Consider the following 23,116-nt stretch of genomic DNA (forward strand, 5'->3'; position numbering starts at 1 on the left):
TTTCAAAAGCCAAAGCAAGTCACTTTCAGCAGGAGGTGAGTTCATGTTCAGAAGGAAAGGGAAACATAACAGATAACATGGGAGTGGATAAAGGATTCCTTTAGCAGAGGATGGTTTCGATCCATCGACCTCTGGGTTATGGGCCCAGCACGCTTCCGCTGCGCCACTCTGCTCTTATACACTGAACCAGTTTCAGATGAACACAGTCTATGGTTTCTTGGGTTTGCTTATCAGTTAAATCAACTGGACTTGGAGGAAAAGATTGGCAAATGTGAAGCAATGTTCCTCAATCGGAAGGTGCACAGTGTTACCTTGTTTGAAAACGAGACTGGAGAGAAACTACCTCCTGCACGCTTCATTGGACATTCCTTATGCTACATAGCTTAGCTGGCTGTTGCAGTTTTGAATAACAAGAGATCTTATTATAGTACATCAGCTGCAAGTAGCCAATACATTCAACTGACAGTCTTTTGGCAGTGGTGGGATGTGAACCCACGCCTCCTAAGAGACTGGAGCCTTAATCCAGCACCTTTGACCACTCTGCCACACTACCGTTAGGAACTAGTTTTTACCTAAACGAACCTGAGGCGTTCAGATGTATGTTCCACTTTGAAGACAATTGGACAATCGAATCGAAGACACATACGAAAGAACATTCAAAACTTCAAACACATAGCCAGTGGGGGTATAAAGCAATTACTCAAGATCAAAAGATCACAAAACTATCAGCCAAGTTAAGGGCTTCAACTGTTGGGTCTATTCTGTCAAATTTTCAATTTCAAAAGCCAAAGCAAGTCACTTTCAGCAGGAGGTGAGTTCATGTTCAGAAGGAAAGGGAAACATAACAGATAACATGGGAGTGGATAAAGGATTCCTTTAGCAGAGGATGGTTTCGATCCATCGACCTCTGGGTTATGGGCCCAGCACGCTTCCGCTGCGCCACTCTGCTCTTATACACTGAACCAGTTTCAGATGAACACAGTCTATGGTTTCTTGGGTTTGCTTATCAGTTAAATCAACTGGACTTGGAGGAAAAGATTGGCAAATGTGAAGCAATGTTCCTCAATCGGAAGGTGCACAGTGTTACCTTGTTTGAAAACGAGACTGGAGAGAAACTACCTCCTGCACGCTTCATTGGACATTCCTTATGCTACATAGCTTAGCTGGCTGTTGCAGTTTTGAATAACAAGAGATCTTATTATAGTACATCAGCTGCAAGTAGCCAATACATTCAACTGACAGTCTTTTGGCAGTGGTGGGATGTGAACCCACGCCTCCTAAGAGACTGGAGCCTTAATCCAGCACCTTTGACCACTCTGCCACACTACCGTTAGGAACTAGTTTTTACCTAAACGAACCTGAGGCGTTCAGATGTATGTTCCACTTTGAAGACAATTGGACAATCGAATCGAAGACACATACGAAAGAACATTCAAAACTTCAAACACATAGCCAGTGGGGGTATAAAGCAATTACTCAAGATCAAAAGATCACAAAACTATCAGCCAAGTTAAGGGCTTCAACTGTTGGGTCTATTCTGTCAAATTTTCAATTTCAAAAGCCAAAGCAAGTCACTCTCAGCAGGAGGTGAGTTCATGTTCAGAAGGAAAGGGAAACATAACAGATAACATGGGAGTGGATAAAGGATTCCTTTAGCAGAGGATGGTTTCGATCCATCGACCTCTGGGTTATGGGCCCAGCACGCTTCCGGTGCGCCACTCTGCTCTTGTAAACTAAACCAGTTTCAGATGAAGACAGTCTATGGTTTCTTGGCTTTGCTTATCAGTTAAATTAACTGGACTTGGAGGAAAATATTGGCAAATGTGAAGCAATGTTCCTCAATGGGAAGGTGCACAGTGTTACCTTGTTTGAAAACGAGACTGGAGAGAAACTACCTCCTGCACGCTTCATTGGACATTCCTTATGCTACATAGCTTAGCTGGCTGTTGCAGTTTTGAACAAAAAGAGATCTTCTAATAGTAGATCAGCTGCAAGTACCCAATATATTCAACTGACAGTCTTTTGGCAGTGGTGGGATGTGAACCCACGCCTCCTAAGAGACTGGAGCCTTAATCCAGCACCTTTGACCACTCTGCCACACTACCGTTAGGAACTAGTTTTTACCTAAACGAACCTGAGGCGTTCAGATGTATGTTCCACTTTGAAGACAATTGGACAATCGAATCGAAGACACATACGAAAGAACATTCAAAACTTCAAACACATAGCCAGTGGGGGTATAAAGCAATTACTCAAGATCAAAAGATCACAAAACTATCAGCCAAGTTAAGGGCTTCAACTGTTGGGTCTATTCTGTCAAATTTTCAATTTCAAAAGCCAAAGCAAGTCACTCTCAGCAGGAGGTGAGTTCATGTTCAGAAGGAAAGGGAAACATAACAGATAACATGGGAGTGGATAAAGGATTCCTTTAGCAGAGGATGGTTTCGATCCATCGACCTCTGGGTTATGGGCCCAGCACGCTTCCGGTGCGCCACTCTGCTCTTATAAACTAAACCAGTTTCAGATGAAGACAGTCTATGGTTTCTTGGCTTTGCTTATCAGTTAAATTAACTGGACTTGGAGGAAAATATTGGCAAATGTGAAGCAATGTTCCTCAATGGGAAGGTGCACAGTGTTACCTTGTTTGAAAACGAGACTGGAGAGAAACTACCTCCTGCACGCTTCATTGGACATTCCTTATGCTACATAGCTTAGCTGGCTGTTGCAGTTTTGAACAAAAAGAGATCTTCTAATAGTAGATCAGCTGCAAGTACCCAATATATTCAACTGACAGTCTACTAGCAGTGGTGGGATTTGAACCCACGCCTCCTGAGAGACTGGAGCCTAAATCCAGCGCCTTTGACCACTCGGCCACACTACCGTTAGGAACTACTTTACCAAAACGAACCGGAGTCGTTTAGATGTATATTCCACTTTGACGACAATTGGACAATCAAATCGAAGACACATACGGAAGAACATTCAAAACTTCAAACACATAGCCAGTGGGGGTATAAAGCAATTACTCAAGATCAAAAGACCACAATACTATCAGCCAAGTTAAGGGCTTCAACTGTTGGGTCTATTCTGTCAAATTTTCAATTTCAAAAGCCAAAGCAAGTCACTTTCAGCAGGAGGTGAGTTCATGTTCAGAAGGAAAAGGAAACATAACAGATAACATGGGAGTGGATAAAGGATTCCTTTAGCAGAGGATGGTTTCGATCCATCGACCTCTGGGTTATGGGCCCAGCACGCTTCCGGTGCGCCACTCTGCTCTTATACACTGAACCAGTTTCAGATGAACACAGTCGATGGTTTCTTGGGTTTGCTTATCAGTTAAATCAACTGGACTTGGAGGAAAAGATTGGCAAATGTGAAGCAATGTGCCTCAATGGGAAGGTGCACAGTGTTAACTTGTTTGAAAACGAGACTGGAGAGAAACTACCTCCTGCACGAATCATTGGAAATTCCTTATGCTACAGAGCTTAGCTTCTTGTCATAGTTTTGAACAACAAGATATCCTCTTATAGTAGATCAGCTGCAAGTAGCCAATACATTCAACTGTAGTGTTTTGGCAGTGGAGGGATTTGAACCCACGCCTCCTAAGAGACTGGAGCCTAAATCCAGCGCCTTTGACCACTCGGCCACACTACCGTTAGGAACTAGTTTTTACCAAAACGAACCGGAGTTGTTCAGATGTATATTCCACTTTGATGACAATTGGACAATCAAATCGAAGACACATACGGAAGAACATTCAAAACTTCAAACACATAGCCAGTGGGGGTATACAGCAATTACTCAAGATCAAAAGACCACAAAACTATCAGCCAAGTTAAGGGCTTCAACTGTTGGGTCTATTCTGTCAAATTTTCAATTTCAAAAGCCAAAGCAAGTCACTTTCAGCAGGAGGTGAGTTCATGTTCAGAAGGAAAGGGAAACATAACAGATAACATGGGAGTGGATAAAGGATTCCTTTAGCAGAGGATGGTTTCGATCCATCGACCTCTGGGTTATGTGCCCAGCACGCTTCCGGTGCGCCACTCTGCTCTTATACACTAAACCAGTTTCAGATGAAGACAGTCTATGGTTTCTTGGCTTTGCTTATCAGTTAAATTAACTGGACTTGGAGGAAAATATTGGCAAATGTGAAGCAATGTTCCTCAATGGGAAGGTGCACAGTGTTACCTTGTTTGAAAACAAGACTGGAGAGAAACTACCTCCTGCACGTACCCAATATATTCAACTGACAGTCTATTGGCAGTGGTGGGATTTGAACCCACGCCTCCTGAGAGACTGGAGCCTAAATCCAGCGCCTTTGACCAGTCCGCCACACTACCGTTAGGAACTAGTTTTTACCAAAACGAACCGGAGGCGTTCAGATGTATGTTCCACTTTGAAGACAATTGGACAATCGAATCGAAGACACATACGAAAGAACATTCAAAACTTCAAACACATAGCCAGTGGGGGTATAAAGCAATTACTCAAGATCAAAAGACCACAAAACTATCAGCCAAGTTAAGGGCTTCAACTGTTGGGTCTATTCTGTCAAATTTTCAATTTCAAAAGCCAAAGCAAGTCACTTTCAGCAGGTGGTGAGTTCATGTTCAGAAGGAAAGGGAAACATAACAGATAACATGGGAGTGGATAAAGGATTGTTTTAGCAGAGGATGGTTTCGATCCATCGACCTCTAGGTTATGGGCCCAGCACGCTTCCGCTGCGCCACTCTGCTCTTATACACTGAACCAGTTTCAGATGAACACAGTCTATGGTTACTTGGGTTTGCTTATCAGTTAAATCAACTGGACTTGGAGGAAAAGATTGGCAAATGTGAAGCAATGTTCCTCAATCGGAAGTTGCACAGTGTTACCTTGTTTGAAAACGAGACTGGAGAGAAACTACCTCCTGCACGCTTCATTGGACATTCCTTATGCTACATAGCTTAGCTGGCTGTTGCAGTTTTGAATAACAAGAGATCTTATTATAGTACATCAGCTGCAAGTAGCCAATACATTCAACTGACAGTCTTTTGGCAGTGGTGGGATGTGAACCCACGCCTCCTAAGAGACTGGAGCCTTAATCCAGCACCTTTGACCACTCTGCCACACTACCGTTAGGAACTAGTTTTTACCTAAACGAACCTGAGGCGTTCAGATGTATGTTCCACTTTGAAGACAATTGGACAATCGAATCGAAGACACATACGAAAGAACATTCAAAACTTCAAACACATAGCCAGTGGGGGTATAAAGCAATTACTCAAGATCAAAAGACCACAAAACTATCAGCCAAGGTAAGGGCTTCAACTGTTGGGTCTATTCTGTCAAATTTTCAATTTCAAAAGCCAAAGCAAGTCACTCTCAGCAGGAGGTGAGTTCATGTTCAGAAGGAAAGGGACACATAACAGATAACATGGGAGTGGATAAAGGATTCCTTTAGCAGAGGATGGTTTCGATCCATCGACCTCTGGGTTATGGGCCCAGCACGCTTCCGGTGCGCCACTCTGCTCTTATAAACTAAACCAGTTTCAGATGAAGACAGTCTATGGTTTCTTGGCTTTGCTTATCAGTTAAATTAACTGGACTTGGAGGAAAATATTGGCAAATGTGAAGCAATGTTCCTCAATGGGAAGGTGCACAGTGTTACCTTGTTTGAAAACGAGACTGGAGAGAAACTACCTCCTGCACGCTTCATTGGACATTCCTTATGCTACATAGCTTAGCTGGCTGTTGCAGTTTTGAACAAAAAGAGATCTTCTAATAGTAGATCAGCTGCAAGTACCCAATATATTCAACTGACAGTCTACTGGCAGTGGTGGGATTTGAACCCACGCCTCCTGAGAGACTGGAGCCTAAATCCAGCGCCTTTGACCACTCGGCCACACTACCGGTAGGAACTAGTTTTTACCAAAACGAGCCGGAGTCGTTCAGATGTATATTCCACTTTGATGACAATTGGACAATCAAATCGAAGACACATACGGAAGAACATTCAAAACTTCAAACACATAGCCAGTGGGGGTATAAAGCAATTACTCAAGATCAAAAGACCACAAAACTATCAGCCAAGTTAAGGGCTTCAACTGTTGGGTCTATTCTGTCAAATTTTCAATTTCAAAAGCCAAAGCAAGTCACTTTCAGCAGGAGGTGAGTTCATGTTCAGAAGGAAAGGGAAACATAACAGATAACATGGGAGTGGATAAAGGATTCCTTTAGCAGAGGATGGTTTCGATCCATCGACCTCTGGGTTATGGGCCCAGCACGCTTCCGCTGCGCCACTCTGCTCTTATACACTGAACCAGTTTCAGATGAACACAGTCTATGGTTTCTTGGGTTTGCTTATCAGTTAAATCAACTGGACTTGGAGGAAAAGATTGGCAAATGTGAAGCAATGTTCCTCAATCGGAAGGTGCACAGTGTTACCTTGTTTGAAAACGAGACTGGAGAGAAACTACCTCCTGCACGCTTCATTGGACATTCCTTATGCTACATAGCTTAGCTGGCTGTTGCAGTTTTGAATAACAAGAGATCTTATTATAGTACATCAGCTGCAAGTAGCCAATACATTCAACTGACAGTCTTTTGGCAGTGGTGGGATGTGAACCCACGCCTCCTAAGAGACTGGAGCCTTAATCCAGCACCTTTGACCACTCTGCCACACTACCGTTAGGAACTAGTTTTTACCTAAACGAACCTGAGGCGTTCAGATGTATGTTCCACTTTGAAGACAATTGGACAATCGAATCGAAGACACATACGAAAGAACATTCAAAACTTCAAACACATAGCCAGTGGGGGTATAAAGCAATTACTCAAGATCAAAAGATCACAAAACTATCAGCCAAGTTAAGGGCTTCAACTGTTGGGTCTATTCTGTCAAATTTTCAATTTCAAAAGCCAAAGCAAGTCACTCTCAGCAGGAGGTGAGTTCATGTTCAGAAGGAAAGGGACACATAACAGATAACATGGGAGTGGATAAAGGATTCCTTTAGCAGAGGATGGTTTCGATCCATCGACCTCTGGGTTATGGGCCCAGCACGCTTCCGGTGCGCCACTCTGCTCTTATAAACTAAACCAGTTTCAGATGAAGACAGTCTATGGTTTCTTGGCTTTGCTTATCAGTTAAATTAACTGGACTTGGAGGAAAATATTGGCAAATGTGAAGCAATGTTCCTCAATGGGAAGGTGCACAGTGTTACCTTGTTTGAAAACGAGACTGGAGAGAAACTACCTCCTGCACGCTTCATTGGACATTCCTTATGCTACATAGCTTAGCTGGCTGTTGCAGTTTTGAACAAAAAGAGATCTTCTAATAGTAGATCAGCTGCAAGTACCCAATATATTCAACTGACAGTCTACTGGCAGTGGTGGGATTTGAACCCACGCCTCCTGAGAGACTGGAGCCTAAATCCAGCGCCTTTGACCACTCGGCCACACTACCGGTAGGAACTAGTTTTTACCAAAACGAGCCGGAGTCGTTCAGATGTATATTCCACTTTGATGACAATTGGACAATCAAATCGAAGACACATACGGAAGAACATTCAAAACTTCAAACACATAGCCAGTGGGGGTATAAAGCAATTACTCAAGATCAAAAGACCACAAAACTATCAGCCAAGTTAAGGGCTTCAACTGTTGGGTCTATTCTGTCAAATTTTCAATTTCAAAAGCCAAAGCAAGTCACTTTCAGCAGGAGGTGAGTTCATGTTCAGAAGGAAAGGGAAACATAACAGATAACATGGGAGTGGATAAAGGATTCCTTTAGCAGAGGATGGTTTCGATCCATCGACCTCTGGGTTATGGGCCCAGCACGCTTCCGCTGCGCCACTCTGCTCTTATACACTGAACCAGTTTCAGATGAACACAGTCGATGGTTTCTTGGGTTTGCTTATCAGTTAAATCAACTGGACTTGGAGGAAAAGATTGGCAAATGTGAAGCAATGTGCCTCAATGGGAAGGTGCACAGTGTTAACTTGTTTGAAAACGAGACTGGAGAGAAACTACCTCCTGCACGAATCATTGGAAATTCCTTATGCTACAGAGCTTAGCTTCTTGTTATAGTTTTGAACAACAAGATATCCTCTTATAGTAGATCAGCTGCAAGTAGCCAATACATTCAACTGTAGTGTTTTGGCAGTGGAGGGATTTGAACCCACGCCTCCTAAGAGACTGGAGCCTAAATCCAGCGCCTTTGACCACTCGGCCACACTACCGTTAGGAACTAGTTTTTACCAAAACGAACCGGAGTTGTTCAGATGTATATTCCACTTTGATGACAATTGGACAATCAAATCGAAGACACATACGGAAGAACATTCAAAACTTCAAACACATAGCCAGTGGGGGTATACAGCAATTACTCAAGATCAAAAGACCACAAAACTATCAGCCAAGTTAAGGGCTTCAACTGTTGGGTCTATTCTGTCAAATTTTCAATTTCAAAAGCCAAAGCAAGTCACTTTCAGCAGGAGGTGAGTTCATGTTCAGAAGGAAAGGGAAACATAACAGATAACATGGGAGTGGATAAAGGATTCCTTTAGCAGAGGATGGTTTCGATCCATCGACCTCTGGGTTATGTGCCCAGCACGCTTCCGGTGCGCCACTCTGCTCTTATACACTAAACCAGTTTCAGATGAAGACAGTCTATGGTTTCTTGGCTTTGCTTATCAGTTAAATTAACTGGACTTGGAGGAAAATATTGGCAAATGTGAAGCAATGTTCCTCAATGGGAAGGTGCACAGTGTTACCTTGTTTGAAAACAAGACTGGAGAGAAACTACCTCCTGCACGTACCCAATATATTCAACTGACAGTCTATTGGCAGTGGTGGGATTTGAACCCACGCCTCCTGAGAGACTGGAGCCTAAATCCAGCGCCTTTGACCAGTCCGCCACACTACCGTTAGGAACTAGTTTTTACCAAAACGAACCGGAGGCGTTCAGATGTATGTTCCACTTTGAAGACAATTGGACAATCGAATCGAAGACACATACGAAAGAACATTCAAAACTTCAAACACATAGCCAGTGGGGGTATAAAGCAATTACTCAAGATCAAAAGACCACAAAACTATCAGCCAAGTTAAGGGCTTCAACTGTTGGGTCTATTCTGTCAAATTTTCAATTTCAAAAGCCAAAGCAAGTCACTTTCAGCAGGTGGTGAGTTCATGTTCAGAAGGAAAGGGAAACATAACAGATAACATGGGAGTGGATAAAGGATTGTTTTAGCAGAGGATGGTTTCGATCCATCGACCTCTAGGTTATGGGCCCAGCACGCTTCCGCTGCGCCACTCTGCTCTTATACACTGAACCAGTTTCAGATGAACACAGTCTATGGTTACTTGGGTTTGCTTATCAGTTAAATCAACTGGACTTGGAGGAAAAGATTGGCAAATGTGAAGCAATGTTCCTCAATCGGAAGTTGCACAGTGTTACCTTGTTTGAAAACGAGACTGGAGAGAAACTACCTCCTGCACGCTTCATTGGACATTCCTTATGCTACATAGCTTAGCTGGCTGTTGCAGTTTTGAATAACAAGAGATCTTATTATAGTACATCAGCTGCAAGTAGCCAATACATTCAACTGACAGTCTTTTGGCAGTGGTGGGATGTGAACCCACGCCTCCTAAGAGACTGGAGCCTTAATCCAGCACCTTTGACCACTCTGCCACACTACCGTTAGGAACTAGTTTTTACCTAAACGAACCTGAGGCGTTCAGATGTATGTTCCACTTTGAAGACAATTGGACAATCGAATCGAAGACACATACGAAAGAACATTCAAAACTTCAAACACATAGCCAGTGGGGGTATAAAGCAATTACTCAAGATCAAAAGACCACAAAACTATCAGCCAAGGTAAGGGCTTCAACTGTTGGGTCTATTCTGTCAAATTTTCAATTTCAAAAGCCAAAGCAAGTCACTCTCAGCAGGAGGTGAGTTCATGTTCAGAAGGAAAGGGACACATAACAGATAACATGGGAGTGGATAAAGGATTCCTTTAGCAGAGGATGGTTTCGATCCATCGACCTCTGGGTTATGGGCCCAGCACGCTTCCGGTGCGCCACTCTGCTCTTATAAACTAAACCAGTTTCAGATGAAGACAGTCTATGGTTTCTTGGCTTTGCTTATCAGTTAAATTAACTGGACTTGGAGGAAAATATTGGCAAATGTGAAGCAATGTTCCTCAATGGGAAGGTGCACAGTGTTACCTTGTTTGAAAACGAGACTGGAGAGAAACTACCTCCTGCACGCTTCATTGGACATTCCTTATGCTACATAGCTTAGCTGGCTGTTGCAGTTTTGAACAAAAAGAGATCTTCTAATAGTAGATCAGCTGCAAGTACCCAATATATTCAACTGACAGTCTACTGGCAGTGGTGGGATTTGAACCCACGCCTCCTGAGAGACTGGAGCCTAAATCCAGCGCCTTTGACCACTCGGCCACACTACCGGTAGGAACTAGTTTTTACCAAAACGAACCGGAGTCGTTCAGATGTATATTCCACTTTGATGACAATTGGACAATCAAATCGAAGACACATACGGAAGAACATTCAAAACTTCAAACACATAGCCAGTGGGGGTATAAAGCAATTACTCAAGATCAAAAGACCACAAAACTATCAGCCAAGTTAAGGGCTTCAACTGTTGGGTCTATTCTGTCAAATTTTCAATTTCAAAAGCCAAAGCAAGTCACTTTCAGCAGGAGGTGAGTTCATGTTCAGAAGGAAAGGGAAACATAACAGATAACATGGGAGTGGATAAAGGATTCCTTTAGCAGAGGATGGTTTCGATCCATCGACCTCTGGGTTATGGGCCCAGCACGCTTCCGCTGCGCCACTCTGCTCTTATACACTGAACCAGTTTCAGATGAACACAGTCTATGGTTTCTTGGGTTTGCTTATCAGTTAAATCAACTGGACTTGGAGGAAAAGATTGGCAAATGTGAAGCAATGTGCCTCAATGGGAAGGTGCACAGTGTTAACTTGTTTGAAAACGAGACTGGAGAGAAACTACCTCCTGCACGAATCATTGGAAATTCCTTATGCTACAGAGCTTAGCTTCTTGTTATAGTTTTGAACAACAAGATATCCTCTTATAGTAGATCAGCTGCAAGTAGCCAATACATTCAACTGTAGTCTTTTGGCAGTGGAGGGATTTGAACCCACGCCTCCTAAGAGACTAGAGCCTAAATCGAGCGCCTTTGACCACTCGGCCACACTACCGTTAGGAACTAGTTTTTACCAAAACGAACCGGAGTCGTTCAGATGTATATTCCACTTTGATGACAATTGGACAATCAAATCGAAGACACATACGGAAGAACATTCAAAACTTCAAACACATAGCCAGTGGGGGTATAAAGCAATTACTCAAGATCAAAAGACCACAAAACTATCAGCCAAGTTAAGGGCTTCAACTGTTGGGTCTATTCTGTCAAATTTTCAATTTCAAAAGCCAAAGCAAGTCACTTTCAGCAGGAGGTGAGTTCATGTTCAGAAGGAAAGGGAAACATAACAGATAACATGGGAGTGGATAAAGGATTCCTTTAGCAGAGGATGGTTTCGATCCATCGACCTCTGGGTTATGTGCCCAGCACGCTTCCGGTGCGCCACTCTGCTCTTATACACTAAACCAGTTTCAGATGAAGACAGTCTATGGTTTCTTGGCTTTGCTTATCAGTTAAATTAACTGGACTTGGAGGAAAATATTGGCAAATGTGAAGCAATGTTCCTCAATGGGAAGGTGCACAGTGTTACCTTGTTTGAAAACAAGACTGGAGAGAAACTACCTCCTGCACGTACCCAATATATTCAACTGACAGTCTATTGGCAGTGGTGGGATTTGAACCACGCCTCCTGAGAGACTGGAGCCTAAATCCAGCGCCTTTGACCAGTCCGCCACACTACCGTTAGGAACTAGTTTTTACCAAAACGAACCGGAGGCGTTCAGATGTATGTTCCACTTTGAAGACAATTGGACAATCGAATCGAAGACACATACGAAAGAACATTCAAAACTTCAAACACATAGCCAGTGGGGGTATAAAGCAATTACTCAAGATCAAAAGACCACAAAACTATCAGCCAAGTTAAGGGCTTCAACTGTTGGGTCTATTCAGTCAAATTTTCAATTTCAAAAGCCAAAGCAAGTCACTTTCAGCAGTAGGTGAGTTCATGTTCAGAAGGAAAGGGAAACATAACAGATAACATGGGAGTGGATAAAGGATTGTTTTAGCAGAGGATGGTTTCGATCCATCGACCTCTAGGTTATGGGCCCAGCACGCTTCCGCTGCGCCACTCTGCTCTTATACACTGAACCAGTTTCAGATGAACACAGTCTATGGTTTCTTGGGTTTGCTTATCAGTTAAATCAACTGGACTTGGAGGAAAAGATTGGCAAATGTGAAGCAATGTTCCTCAATCGGAAGGTGCACAGTGTTACCTTGTTTGAAAACGAGACTGGAGAGAAACTACCTCCTGCACGCTTCATTGGACATTCCTTATGCTACATAGCTTAGCTGGCTGTTGCAGTTTTGAATAACAAGAGATCTTATTATAGTACATCAGCTGCAAGTAGCCAATACATTCAACTGACAGTCTTTTGGCAGTGGTGGGATGTGAACCCACGCCTCCTAAGAGACTGGAGCCTTAATCCAGCACCTTTGACCACTCTGCCACACTACCGTTAGGAACTAGTTTTTACCTAAACGAACCTGAGGCGTTCAGATGTATGTTCCACTTTGAAGACAATTGGACAATCGAATCGAAGACACATACGAAAGAACATTCAAAACTTCAAACACATAGCCAGTGGGGGTATAAAGCAATTACTCAAGATCAAAAGACCACAAAACTATCAGCCAAGTTAAGGGCTTCAACTGTTGGGTCTATTCTGTCAAATTTTCAATTTCAAAAGCCAAAGCAAGTCACTTTCAGCAGGAGGTGAGTTCATGTTCAGAAGGAAAGGGAAACATAACAGATAACATGGGAGTGGATAAAGGATTGTTTTAGCAGAGGATGGTTTCGATCCATCGACCTCTGGGTTATGGGCCCAGCACGCTTCCGCTGCGCCACTCTGCTCTTATACACTGAACCAGTTTCAGATGAACACAGTCTATGGTTTCTTGGGTTTGCTTATCAGTTCAATCAACTGGACTTGGAGGAAAAGATTGGCAAATGTGAAGCAATGTTCCTCAATCGGAAGGTGCACAGTGTTACCTTGTTTGAAAACGAGACTGGAGAGAAACTACCTCCTGCACGCTTCATTGGACATTCCTTATGCTACATAGCTTAGCTGGCTGTTGCAGTTTTGAATAACAAGAGATCTTATTATAGTACATCAGCTGCAAGTAGCCAATACATTCAACTGACAGTCTTTTGGCAGTGGTGGGATTTGAACCCACGCCTCCTAAGACAATTGGACAATCGAATCGAAGACACATACGAAAGAACATTCAAAACTTCAAACACATAGCCAGTGGGGGTATAAAGCAATTACTCAAGATCAAAAGACCACAAAACTATCAGCCAAGTTAAGGGCTTCAACTGTTGGGTCTATTCTGTCAAATTTTCAATTTCAAAAGCCAAAGCAAGTCACTCTCAGCAGGAGGTGAGTTCATGTTCAGAAGGAAAGGGAAACATAACAGATAACATGGGAGTGGATAAAGGATTGTTTTAGCAGAGGATGGTTTCGATCCATCGACCTCTGGGTTATGGGCCCAGCACGCTTCCGGTGCGCCACTCTGCTCTTATACACTAAACCAGTTTCAGATGAAGACAGTCTATGGTTTCTTGGCTTTGCTTATCAGTTAAATTAACTGGACTTGGAGGAAAATATTGGCAAATGTGAAGCAATGTTCCTCAATGGGAAGGTGCACAGTGTTACCTTGTTTGAAAACGAGACTGGAGAGAAACTACCTCCTGCACGCTTCATTGGACATTCCTTATGCTACATAGCTTAGCTGGCTGTTGCAGTTTTGAACAAAAAGAGATCTTCTAATAGTAGATCAGCTGCAAGTACCCAATATATTCAACTGACAGTATGTAAGCCAAAGCAAGTCACTTTCAGCAGGAGGTGAGTTCATGTTCAGAAGGAAAGGGAAACATAACAGATAACATGGGAGTGGATCAAGGATTGTTTTAGCAGAGGATGGTTTCGATCCATCGACCTCTGGGTTATGGGCCCAGCACGCTTCCGCTGCGCCACTCTGCTCTTATACACTGAACCAGTTTCAGATGAACACAGTCTATGGTTTCTTGGGTTTGCTTATCAATTAAATCAACTGGACTTGGAGGAAAAGATTGGCAAATGTGAAGCAATGTGCCTCAATGGGAAGGTGCACAGTGTTACCTTGTTTGAAAACGAGACTGGAGAGAAACTACCTCCTGCACGAATCATTGGAAATTCCTTATGCTACAGAGCTTAGCTTCTTGTTATAGTTTTGAACAACAAGATATCTTCTTATAGTAGATCAGCTGCAAGTAGCCAATACATTCAACTGACAGTCTTTTGGCAGTGGTGGGATTTGAAACACATAGCCAGTGGGGGTATAAAGCAATTACTCAAGATCAAAAGACCACTAAACTATCAGCCAAGTTAAGGGCTTCAACTCTTGGGTCTATTCTGTCACATTTTCAACTTCAAAAGCCAAAGCAAGTCACTTTCAGCAGGTGGTGAGTTCATGTTCAGAAGGAAAGGGAAACATAACAGATAACATGGGAGTGGATAAAGGATTCCTTTAGCAGAGGATGGTTTCGATCCATCGACCTCTGGGTTATGTGCCCAGCACGCTTCCAGTGCGCCACTCTGCTCTTATACACTAAACCAGTTTCAGATGAAGACAGTCTATGGTTTCTTGGCTTTGCTTATCAGTTAAATTAAATGGACTTGGAGGAAAATATTGGCAAATGTGAAGCAATGTTCCTCAATGGGAAGGTGCACAGTGTTACCTTGTTTGAAAACGAGACTGGAGAGAAACTACCTCCTGCACGTACCCAATATATTCAACTGATAGTCTTTTGGCAGTGGTGGGATTTGAACCCACGCCTCCTAAGAGACTGGAGCCTTAATCCAGCACCTTTGACCACTCAGCCAGAGTACCATTATCGATTAGTTTTTACCTAAACGAACCGGAGGCGTTCAGATGTATGTTCCACTTTGAAGACAATTGGACAATTGAATCGAAGACACATATGAAAGAACATTCAAAACTTCAAACACATAGCCAGTGGGGGTATAAAGCAATTACTCAAGATCAAAAGACCACAAAACTATCAGCCAAGTTAAGGGCTTCAACTGTTGGGTCTATTCTGTCAAATTTTCAATTTCAAAAGCCAAAGCAAGTCACTTTCAGCAGGAGGTGAGTTCATGTTCAGAAGGAAAGGGAAACATAACAGATAACATGGGAGTGGATAAAGGATTGTTTTAGCAGAGGATGGTTTCGATCCATCGACCTCTGGGTTATGGGCCCAGCACGCTTCCGCTGCGCCACTCTGCTCTTATACACTGAACCAGTTTCAGATGAAGACAGTCTATGGTTTCTTGGGTTTGCTTATCAATTAAATCAACTGGACTTGGAGGAAAAGATTGGCAAATGTGAAGCAATGTTCCTCAATCGGAAGGTGCACAGTGTTACCTTGTTTGAAAACGAGACTGGAGAGAAACTACCTCCTGCACGAATCATTGGAAATTCCTTATGCTACAGAGCATAGCTTCTTGTTATAGTTTTGAACAACAAAATATCTTCTTATAGTAGATCAGCTGCAAGTAGCCAATACATTCAACTGACAGTCTTTTGGCAGTGGTGGGATTTGAACCCACGCCTCCTAAGAGACTGGAGCCTTAATCCAGCGCCTTTGACCACTCGGCCACACTATCTTTCGGAACTAGTTTTTACCAAAACGAACCGGAGGCGTTCAGATGTATGTTCCACTTTGAAGACAATTGGACAATCAAATCGAAGACACATACGGAAGAACATTCAAAACTTCAAACACAAAGCCAGTGGGGGTATAAAGCAATTACTCAAGATCAAAAGACCACAAAACTACTAGCCAAGTTAACGGCTTCAACTGTTGAGTCTATTCTGTCAAATTTTCAATTTCAAAAGCCAAAGCAAGTCACTTTCAGCAGGAGGTGAGTTCATGTTCAGAAGGAAAGGGAAACATAACAGATAACATGGGAGTGGATAAAGGATTGTTTTAGCAGAGGATGGTTTCGATCCATTGACCTCTGGGTTATGGGCCCAGCACGCTTCCGCTGCGCCACTCTGCTCTTATACACTGAACCAGTTTCAGATGAACACAGTCTATGGTTTCTTGGGTTTGCTTATCAATTAAATCAACTGGACTTGGAGGAAAAGATTGGCAAATGTGAAGCAATGTGCCTCAATGGGAAGGTGCACAGTCTTACCTTGTTTGAAAACGAGACTGGAGAGAAACTACCTCCTGCACGAAATCATTGGAAATTCCTTATGCTACAGAGCTTAGCTTCTTGTTATAGTTTTGAACAACAAGATATCTTCTTATAGTAGATCAGCTGCAAGTAGCCAATACATTCAACTGACAGTCTTTTGGCAGTGGTGGGATTTGAACCCACGCCTCCTAAGAGACTGGAGCCTTAATCCAGCGCCTTTGACCACTCGGCCACACTACCGTTAGGAACTAGTTTTTACCAAAACGAACCGGAGGCGTTCAGATGTATGTTCCACTTTGAAGACAATTGGACAATCGAATCGAAGACACATACGAAAGAACATTCAAAACTTCAAACACATAGCCAGTGGGGGTATAAAGCAATTACTCAAGATCAAAAGACCACAAAACTATCAGCCAAGTTAAGGGCTTCAACTGTTGGGTCTATTCTGTCACATTTTCAACTTCAAAAGCCAAAGCAAGTCACTTTCAGCAGGTGGTGAGTTCATGTTCAGAAGGAAAGGGAAACATACCAGATAACATGGGAGTGGATAAAGGATTCCTTTAGCAGAGGATGGTTTCGATCCATCGACCTCTGGGTTATGGGCCCAGCACGCTTCCGGTGCGCCACTCTGCTCTTATACACTAAACCAGTTTCAGATGAAGACAGTCTATGGTTTCTTGGGTTTGGTTATCAGTTACATTAACTGGACATGGAGGAAAATATTGGCAAATGTGAAGCAATGTTCCTCAATCGGAAGGTGCACAGTGTTACCTTGTTTGAAAACGAGACTGGAGAGAAACTACCTCCTGCACGCTTCATTGGACATTCCTTATGCTACATAGCTTAGCTGGCTGTTGCAGTTTTGAATAACAAGAGATCTTATTATAGTAGATCAGCTGCAAGTTCCCAATATATTCAACTGACAGTCTATTGGCAGTGGTGGGATTTGAACCCACGCCTCCTGAGAGACTGGAGCCTAAATCCAGCGCCTTTGACCACTCGGCCACACTACCGTTAGGAACTAGTTTTTACCAAAACGAACCGGAGGCGTTCAGATGTATATTCCACTTTGATGACAATTGGACAATCAAATCGAAGACACATACGGAAGAACATTCAAAACTTCAAACACATAGCCAGTGGGGGTATAAAGCAATTACTCAAGATCAAAAGACCACTAAACTATCAGCCAAGTTAAGGGCTTCAACTCTTGGGTCTATTCTGTCACATTTTCAACTTCAAAAGCCAAAGCAAGTCACTTTCAGCAGGTGGTGAGTTCATGTTCAGAAGGAAAGGGAAACATAACAGACACACGTTTCATTGGACATTCCTTATGCTACAGAGCTTAGCTTCTTGGTATAGTTTTGAACAACAAGAGATCTTCTTATAGTAGATCAGCTGCAAGTAGCCAATACATTCATCGGACAGTCTTTTGGCAGTGGTGGGATTTGAACCCACGCCTCCTGAGAGACTGGAGCCTAAATCCAGCGCCTTTGACCACTCGGCCACACTACCGTTAGGAACTAGTTTTTACCAAAACGAACCAGAGGTGTTCAGATGTATATTCCACTTTGATGACAATTGGACAATCAAATCGAAGACACATACGGAAGAACATTCGAAACTTCAAACACATACCCTGCGGGGGTATAAAGCAATTACTCAAGGTCAAAAGACCACTAAACTATCAGCCAAGTTAAGGGCTTTAACTCTTGGGTCTATTCTTTCACATTTTCAACTTCAAAAGCCAAAGCAAGTCACTTTCAGCAGGTGGTGAGTTCATGTTCAGAAGGAAAGGGAAACATAACAGATAACATGGGAGTGGATAAAGGATTCCTTTAGCAGAGGATGGTTTCGATCCATCGACCTCTGGGTTATGGGCCCAGCACGCTTCCGCTGCGCCACTCTGCTCTTATATACTGAACCAGTTTCAGATGAACACAGTCTATGGTTTCTTGGGTTTGCTTATCAGTTAAATCAACTGGACTTGGAGGAAAAGATTGGCAAATGTGAAGCAATGTGCCTCAATGGGAAGGTGCACTGTGTTACCTTGTTTGAAAACGAGACTGGGGTAGAAACTACCTCCTGCACGCTTCATTGGACATTCCTTATGCTACAGAGCTTAGCTGGCTGTGGCAGTTTTGAACAACAAGAGATCTTCTTATAGTAGATCAGCTGCAAGTAGCCAATACATTCAACTGACAGTCTTTTGGCAGTGGTGGGATTTGAACCCACGCCTCCTAAGAGACTGGAGCCTTAATCCAGCGCCTTTGACCACTCGGCCACACTACCGTTAGGAACTACTTTACCAAAACGAACCGGAGGCGTTCAGATGTATATTCCACTTTGATGACAATTAGACAATCAAATCGAAGACACATACGGAAGAACATTCAACACTTCAAACACATAGCCAGTGGGGGTATAAAGCAATTACTCAAGATCAAAAGACCACAAAACTATCAGCCAAGTTAAGGGCTTCAACTCTTGGGTCTATTCTGTCACATTTTCAACTTCAAAAGCCAAAGCAAGTCACTTTCAGCAGGTGGTGAGTTCATGTTCAGAAGGAAAGGGAAACATAACAGACACACGTTTCATTGGACATTCCTTATGCTACAGAGCTTAGCTTCTTGGTATAGTTTTGAACAACAAGAGATCTTCTTATAGTAGATCAGCTGCAAGTAGCCAATACATTCATCGGACAGTCTTTTGGCAGTGGTGGGATTTGAACCCACGCCTCCTGAGAGACTGGAGCCTAAATCCAGCGCCTTTGACCACTCGGCCACAAAACCGTTAGGAACTAGTTTTTACCAAAACGAGCCAGAGGTGTTCAGATGTATATTCCACTTTGATGACAATTGGACAATCAAATCGAAGACACATACGGAAGAACATTCAAAACTTCAAACACATACCCTGTGGGGGTATAAAGCAACTACTCAAGGTCCAAAGACCACAAAACTATCAGCCAATTTAAGGGCTTCAACTCTTGGGTCTATTCTGTCACATTTTCAACTTCAAAAGCCAAAGCAAGTCACTTTCAGCAGGAGGTGAGTTCATGTTCAGAAGGAAAGGGAAACATAACAGATAACATGGGAGTGGATAAAGGATTCCTTTAGGGGAGGATGGTTTCGATCCATCGACCTCTGGGTTATGGGCCCAGCACGCTTCCGGTGCGCCACTCTGCTCTTATACACTAAACCAGTTTCAGATGAAGACAGTCTATGGTTTCTTGGCTTTGCTTATCAGTTAAATTACCTGGAGTTGGAGGAAAAGATTGGCAAATGTGAAGCAATGTGCCTCAATGGGAAGGTGCACAGTGTTACCTTGTTTGAAAACAAGACTGGAGCGAAACTACCTCCTGGACGCTTCATTGGACATTCCTTATGCTGCAGAGCTTAGCTGGCTGTTGCAGTTTTGATCAACAAGAGATCTTCTTATGGTAGATCAGCTGCAAGTACCCAATATATTCAACTGACAGTCTACTGGCAGTGGTGGGATTTGAACCCACACCTCCTAAGAGACTGGAGCCTTAATCCAGCGCCTTTGACCACTCGGCCACACTACCGTTGTGAACTAGTTTTTACCAAAACAAACCGGAGGCGTTCAGATGTATATTCCACTTTGATGACAATTGGACAATCAAATCAAAGACACATACGGAAGAACATTCGAAACTTCAAACACATACCCTGCGGGGGTATAAAGCAATTACTCAAGGTCAAAAGACCACAAAACTATCAGCCAAGTTAAGGGCTTCAAATCTTGGGTCTATTCTGTCACATTTTCAACTTCAAAAGCCAAAGCAAGTCACTTTCAGCAGGTGGTGAGTTCATGTTCAGAAGGAAAGGGAAACATAACAGATAACATGGGAGTGGATAAAGGATTCCTTTAGCAGAGGATGGTTTCGATCCATCGACCTCTGGGTTATGGGCCCAGCACGCTTCCGCTGCGCCACTCTGCTCTTATACATTGGACAAGTTTCAAATGAAGACAGTCTATGGTTTCTTGGGTTTGCTTATCAGTTAAATTAACTGGACTTGGAGGAAAAAAATGGTACATGTGAAGCAATGTTCCTCAATGGGAAGGTGCACAGTGTTACCTTGTTTGAAAACGATACTGGAGAGAAACTACCTCCTGCACGCTTCATTGGACATTCCTTATGCTACAGAGCTTAGCTGGCTGTGGCAGTTTTGAACAACAAGAGATCTTCTTATAGTAGATCAGCTGCAAGTAGCCAATACATTCAACTGACAGTCTTTTGGCAGTGAGAGACTGGAGCCTTAATCCAGCGCATTTGAACAATCGGCCACACTACCGTTAGGAACTACTTTACCAAAATGAACCGGAGGCGTTCATATGTATGTTCCAATATGAAGACAATTAGACAATCAAATCGAAGACACATACGGAAGAACATTCAACACTTCAAACACATAGCCAGTGGGGGTATAAAGCAATTACTCAAGATCAAAAGACCACAAAACTATCAGCCAAGTTAAGGGCTTCAACTCTTGGGTCTATTCTGTCACATTTTCAACTTCAAAAGCCAAAGCAAGTCACTTTCAGCAGGTGGTGAGTTCATGTTCAGAAGGAAAGGGAAACATAACAGACACACGTTTCATTGGACATTCCTTATGCTACAGAGCTTAGCTTCTTGGTATAGTTTTGAACAACAAGAGATCTTCTTATAGTAGATCAGCTGCAAGTAGCCAATACATTCATCGGACAGTCTTTTGGCAGTGGTGGGATTTGAACCCACGCCTACTGAGAGACTGGAGCCTAAATCCAGCGCCTTTGACCACTCGGCCACACTACCGTTAGGAACTAGTTTTTACCAAAACGAACCGGAGGCGTTCAGATGTATGTTCCACTTTGAAGACAATTGGACAATCGAATCGAAGACACATACGAAAGAACATTCAAAACTTCAAACACATAGCCAGTGGGGGTATAAAGCAATTACTCAAGATCAAAAGACCACAAAACTATCAGCCAAGTTAAGGGATTCAACTGTTGGGTCTATTCTGTCAAATTTTCAATTTCAAAAGCCAAAGCAAGTCACTTTCAGCAGTAGGTGAGTTTATGTTCAGAAGGAAAGGGAAACATAGCAGATAACATGGGAGTGGATAAAGGATTGTTTTAGTAGAGGATGGTTTCGATCCATCGACCTCTGGGTTATGGGCCCAGCACGCTTATGCTGCGCCACTCTGCTCTTATACACTGAACCAGTTTCAGATGAACACAGTCTATGGTTTCTCGGGTTTGCTTATCAGTTAAATCAACTGGACTTGGAGGAAAAGATTGGCAAATGTGAAGCAATGTGCCTCAATGGGAAGGTGCACAGTGTTACCTTGTTTGAAAACGAGACTGGAGAGAAACTACCTCCTGCACGAATCATTGGAAATTCCTTATGCTACAGAGCTTAGCTTCTTGTTATAGTTTTGAACAACAAGATATCTTCTTATAGTAGATCAGCTGCAAGTAGCCTATACATTCAACTGACAGTCTTTTGGCAGTGGTGGGATTTGAACCCACGCCTCCTAAGAGACTGGAGCCTTAATCCAGCGCCTTTGACCACTCGGCCACACTACCGTTAGGAACTAGTTTTTACCAAAACAATCCGGAGGCGTTCAGATGTATATTCCACTTTGATGACAATTGGACAATCAAATCGAAGACACATACGGAAGAACATTGGAAACTTCAAACACATACCCTGTGGGGGTATAAAGCAATTACTCAAGGTCCAAAGACCACAAAACTATCAGCCAAGTTAAGGGCTTCAACTCTTGGGTCTATTCTGTCACATTTTCAACTTCAAAAGCCAAAGCAAGTCACTTTCAGCAGGTGGTGAGTTCATGTTCAGAAGGAAAGGGAAACATAACAGATAACATGGGAGTGGATAAAGGATTCCTTTAGCAGAGGATGGTTTCGATCCATCGACCTCTGGGTTATGGGCCCAGCACGCTTCCGCTGCGCCACTCTGCTCTTATACACTGAACCAGTTTCAGATGAAGACAGTCTATGGTTTCTTGGGTTTGGTTATCAGTTACATTAACTGGACATGGAGGAAAATATTGGCAAATGTGAAGCAATGTTCCTCAATCGGAAGGTGCACAGTGTTACCTTGTTTGAAAACGAGACTGGAGAGAAACTACCTCCTGCACGAATCATTGGAAATTCCTTATGCTACAGAGCTTAGCTTCTTGTTATAGTTTTGAACAACAAAATATCTTCTTATAGTAGATCAGCTGCAAGTAGCCAATACATTCAACTGACAGTCTTTTGGCAGTGGTGGGATTTGAACCCACGCCTCCTAAGAGACTGGAGCCTAATTCCAGCGCCTTTGACCACTCGGCCACACTACCGTTAGGAACTAGTTTTTACCAAAACGAACCGGAGGCGTTCAGATGTATGTTCCACTTTGAAGACAATTGGACAATCGAATCGAAGACACATACGAAAGAACATTCAAAACTTCAAACACATAGCCAGTGGGGGTATAAAGCAATTACTCAAGATCAAAAGACCACAAAACTATCAGCCAAGTTAAGGGATTCAACTGTTGGGTCTATTCTGTCAAATTTTCAATTTCAAAAGCCAAAGCAAGTCACTTTCAGCAGTAGGTGAGTTTATGTTCAGAAGGAAAGGGAAACATAGCAGATAACATGGGAGTGGATAAAGGAT

The 23,116-nt window shown here is 42.9% G+C and overlaps 19 non-coding genes across 19 annotated transcripts; all 19 read right to left on the minus strand.

Annotated features, from left to right (window-relative positions):
• Positions 1-2,799: 2,799 nt before the first annotated feature.
• On the minus strand, positions 2,800-2,881 carry trnal-uag (transfer RNA leucine (anticodon UAG)). The gene has a single exon. It is a non-coding gene; the product is annotated as a tRNA-Leu (tRNA).
• A 691-nt stretch (positions 2,882-3,572) lies between these two features.
• Positions 3,573-3,654, minus strand: trnal-uag (transfer RNA leucine (anticodon UAG)). The gene has a single exon. It is a non-coding gene; the product is annotated as a tRNA-Leu (tRNA).
• Positions 3,655-4,258: 604 nt separating this feature from the next.
• trnal-uag (transfer RNA leucine (anticodon UAG)) lies at positions 4,259-4,340 on the minus strand. The gene has a single exon. It is a non-coding gene; the product is annotated as a tRNA-Leu (tRNA).
• A 1,470-nt stretch (positions 4,341-5,810) lies between these two features.
• trnal-uag (transfer RNA leucine (anticodon UAG)) lies at positions 5,811-5,892 on the minus strand. Its single transcript has one exon. It is a non-coding gene; the product is annotated as a tRNA-Leu (tRNA).
• Positions 5,893-7,362: 1,470 nt separating this feature from the next.
• trnal-uag (transfer RNA leucine (anticodon UAG)) lies at positions 7,363-7,444 on the minus strand. The gene has a single exon. It is a non-coding gene; the product is annotated as a tRNA-Leu (tRNA).
• A 693-nt stretch (positions 7,445-8,137) lies between these two features.
• Positions 8,138-8,219, minus strand: trnal-uag (transfer RNA leucine (anticodon UAG)). The gene has a single exon. It is a non-coding gene; the product is annotated as a tRNA-Leu (tRNA).
• A 604-nt stretch (positions 8,220-8,823) lies between these two features.
• trnal-uag (transfer RNA leucine (anticodon UAG)) lies at positions 8,824-8,905 on the minus strand. The gene has a single exon. It is a non-coding gene; the product is annotated as a tRNA-Leu (tRNA).
• A 1,470-nt stretch (positions 8,906-10,375) lies between these two features.
• Positions 10,376-10,457, minus strand: trnal-uag (transfer RNA leucine (anticodon UAG)). The gene has a single exon. It is a non-coding gene; the product is annotated as a tRNA-Leu (tRNA).
• A 693-nt stretch (positions 10,458-11,150) lies between these two features.
• Positions 11,151-11,232, minus strand: trnal-uag (transfer RNA leucine (anticodon UAG)). Its single transcript has one exon. It is a non-coding gene; the product is annotated as a tRNA-Leu (tRNA).
• Positions 11,233-15,804: 4,572 nt separating this feature from the next.
• Positions 15,805-15,886, minus strand: trnal-aag (transfer RNA leucine (anticodon AAG)). The gene has a single exon. It is a non-coding gene; the product is annotated as a tRNA-Leu (tRNA).
• Positions 15,887-16,581: 695 nt separating this feature from the next.
• Positions 16,582-16,663, minus strand: trnal-aag (transfer RNA leucine (anticodon AAG)). The gene has a single exon. It is a non-coding gene; the product is annotated as a tRNA-Leu (tRNA).
• A 694-nt stretch (positions 16,664-17,357) lies between these two features.
• On the minus strand, positions 17,358-17,439 carry trnal-uag (transfer RNA leucine (anticodon UAG)). Its single transcript has one exon. It is a non-coding gene; the product is annotated as a tRNA-Leu (tRNA).
• Positions 17,440-17,859: 420 nt separating this feature from the next.
• trnal-uag (transfer RNA leucine (anticodon UAG)) lies at positions 17,860-17,941 on the minus strand. Its single transcript has one exon. It is a non-coding gene; the product is annotated as a tRNA-Leu (tRNA).
• Positions 17,942-18,636: 695 nt separating this feature from the next.
• On the minus strand, positions 18,637-18,718 carry trnal-aag (transfer RNA leucine (anticodon AAG)). The gene has a single exon. It is a non-coding gene; the product is annotated as a tRNA-Leu (tRNA).
• A 418-nt stretch (positions 18,719-19,136) lies between these two features.
• trnal-uag (transfer RNA leucine (anticodon UAG)) lies at positions 19,137-19,218 on the minus strand. Its single transcript has one exon. It is a non-coding gene; the product is annotated as a tRNA-Leu (tRNA).
• A 694-nt stretch (positions 19,219-19,912) lies between these two features.
• trnal-aag (transfer RNA leucine (anticodon AAG)) lies at positions 19,913-19,994 on the minus strand. Its single transcript has one exon. It is a non-coding gene; the product is annotated as a tRNA-Leu (tRNA).
• Positions 19,995-21,163: 1,169 nt separating this feature from the next.
• trnal-uag (transfer RNA leucine (anticodon UAG)) lies at positions 21,164-21,245 on the minus strand. Its single transcript has one exon. It is a non-coding gene; the product is annotated as a tRNA-Leu (tRNA).
• Positions 21,246-21,939: 694 nt separating this feature from the next.
• Positions 21,940-22,021, minus strand: trnal-aag (transfer RNA leucine (anticodon AAG)). The gene has a single exon. It is a non-coding gene; the product is annotated as a tRNA-Leu (tRNA).
• Positions 22,022-22,715: 694 nt separating this feature from the next.
• On the minus strand, positions 22,716-22,797 carry trnal-uag (transfer RNA leucine (anticodon UAG)). The gene has a single exon. It is a non-coding gene; the product is annotated as a tRNA-Leu (tRNA).
• Between the last annotated feature and the right edge of the window lie 319 nt (positions 22,798-23,116).

This window comes from Limanda limanda, chromosome 10, assembly GCF_963576545.1.
Source record: "Limanda limanda chromosome 10, fLimLim1.1, whole genome shotgun sequence".
NCBI classification, from domain to species: domain Eukaryota; kingdom Metazoa; phylum Chordata; class Actinopteri; order Pleuronectiformes; family Pleuronectidae; genus Limanda; species Limanda limanda.